A 2,802-nucleotide genomic window follows, 5' to 3' on the forward strand; every position below is an offset into this window, starting at 1 on the left:
TGGTTGGTTGGATGGTTGGATGGATGGTTGGTTGGATGGTTGGATGGATGGTTGGATGGTTGGTTGGTTGGATGGATGGTTGGATGGTTGGATGGATGGATGGATGGATGGATGGATGGATGGATGGATGGATGGATGGATGGATGGTTGGATGGATGGTGGAAGGAAGGAATATAATGATGATGATGATGAAGGCGGTCAGGTTTGAGGTGGTTTCTTGGACTTCCTGTCTTCTTTATTCTAAATGTTTAGATTTTTAACAGTTTCCTGTTCAGACAGGAAGTTGCTGTTTGTCCTCCAACAAGCTGAAGCAGCTGAAGAAGCAGCTGAAGCAGCAGCTGAAGAAGGAGCTGAAGAAGCAGCTGAAGCAGCAGCTGAAGAAGCAGCTGAAGAAGCAGCTGAAGAAGCAGCTGAAAATTATTTCATGAAAGTTTCTGTTTTTAAATCACTTGAGCTCTTTAAGGAACAGAACCGGTTCTGCTTGGACTTGTGTCAGTAAAGAGTTGCGGGCGGTTCTGGTCCAATGTTTGACAGCTGATCAGCTGATGACGGTTTGGGTCGAACCGGTTCTGTTCTGTTCCATCATCAGAGGACATGATTTCCACAACAGAAATGTGGTTCCGAGGTTAAACCGGGTCAGCTGGAGTTCTGTCCTGTGAGCAGAATTTTCGAGTCTTCAATGAGAAATTAAATGAAACCGGTTCTGGTTCGGCGGTGGGTCCAGAGGTCAAAGGTCAGCAGGTTAAAGGAAAAATCGGAGAAATTTAAATGGAGTTCGGCGGAAGTTCTGCAGGTTCTGTCTGCAGGGAATGCGAGCCGGTTCTGGTTCCGATTACCACCTGACGGTTCCCACTTGTTGGACCCACCTGTCGGGACCGACAGTAGTCCAACATGTCGGAACCGACAGGTGAACTGGACCTACCTGACAGCTAGCTGCTAGCAGCTACCCGCGGCGGCAGCTCCGGTCCATCCGAACCGAACCGAGCCGCCCGTCATTATCAGCGGGACCGAGGAGAGTCCAAACCGGCACAGAGACGCTGCTGAGCCGGACGGTTCTGGTCCCGCCCCGCCAGGATGCGGAGACGGGTTCGGGTTTTCCCGCTTGCCTTCCCTCCGAACCGGTCCGGTTCTGTTGCTGCTGACTCCGAACTGGACCGGACCCCGGAGTCCACCAGAAACCCCGAGCTCCAGTTCCAGGAACTTTCCAGGAACTGGGTCACGTGGTGCGCAGACGACTCATTTAAGGTGGACTGCACGCGCACGGATCCGGACCCACCGAGGACCCCGGTCCGGTCCAGCTCCGTGAGGACCCCGGTCCGGTCCATGTCAGCTGATTCGGTTCAGACTGAGCTGTGAACAGAAACGTGCAGAACAACACGTGACCATTATTTATGTGAGGTGATGACAGGTTTGTTTTTATTTATTTATTGATCTGTTCATGTTTACAAAAGAGCTGACACGTAAACAACAGCCGAAACAGGCCAACACCAGCAGAACATCAGCTAAAAGAAGCTAAGTGCTACCTAAAGCTTAGCATTAGGTAAAAGTAGAGAAATGCTTGGACGAAGCTGAAAGCAGCAAAACAGTAGCTAAATGCTAACAGTAGCTAAATGCTAACAGTAGCTAAATGCTAACAGTAGCTAAATGCTAACAGTAGCATAAGAAGCTCAGATTCCATCCTGAAGGATGAAACAGATGAAAAACCATAAAATGTTTGTGTGTTTGTCCAAAATGAAGCCGTTGATGTTTTTATTGATGACGCGTGATGACATCACTCTGTGCAGACGTTTGATCAAAGGTTTATTTTAATTCTATAAAACACAAACCGTTGTAGAGAAAGCAGAAATGTTCTCAAAGTGAAAGAAGCTTCTGAAGGATCCACAACACTTCCTGCTGAAAATCATCGGACACTGCTAGACTCTTACTTTGAAACTCCAGCCTCTTCCTGTTTGTATTTTAATTAAAGCTTTTCTGTGGCACCTGCTCAGGCACTGGTTGCCATGGTGATTCCCACCTTTCTCTGAAATGCAGAGAGAGGAGGCGGAGCTTAAAGCCCCTCTCTGTATCAGACAGAACCGCAGAGTAAAAAATGAGCCTCAACAGTCTGAAAACTAGAAGTTGTTGACCCGTGAGCAGCAGGAGGTTCTGACAGTACCACAGGTTCATGGTCCCACAGGTTCTGTTTGAAGGTTCTACAGGATCTGATGGAGGACATATGACGTTCACTTCCTGTTTGGGTGTGTGACCTCTGACCTCTGAGAGGACACCATCAGTCCTCCAGCAGAGACACTGGGTGGATGGAGACAGAAAGACTGAAGACATGATGGAGAACGTAGAGAAGAAGCAGGTTGTGTAAATGTTGGAACCCTGGTGTGATATCAGACTGAGGAGAACATGCTGAGGTAGAGAAGACATTTGTAACGGCAGCACGGTGGTTCAGTTGGTAGATCTGCTGCCTCTCATGTCTCCCTGGTTCAAATCCTGACCGAAGACCTTGAGCAACAGGTGTTTTTATTTTATTGTGGCGCTCACATGATTTTATTGTTTGTAGTGTCCTTAGTTGTGGAAGAAGCTTTGTTTAGTGCACCATGTCCAAACAAATTTCCCCTTGGGGACAATAAAGTGTCCATCTGTCTTTCATGGTGCAGTTTGCATGTTCTCTCCGTGCTGCGTGGGTTTTCTCCAGGTGCTCCAGTTTCCTCCCACAGACCAAAAACATGCACGTTAGACTGACTGGTGACTCTAAAGTGTCTCTAGGTGTCCCTGTGATGGACTGGAGACATGTCCAGGTGTCCCTGTGAT

The sequence above is a fragment of the Nematolebias whitei genome, chromosome 22 (assembly GCF_014905685.2).
Source record: "Nematolebias whitei isolate Nwh7 chromosome 22, NemWhi1, whole genome shotgun sequence".
Classification (NCBI taxonomy): Eukaryota; Metazoa; Chordata; class Actinopteri; order Cyprinodontiformes; family Rivulidae; genus Nematolebias; species Nematolebias whitei.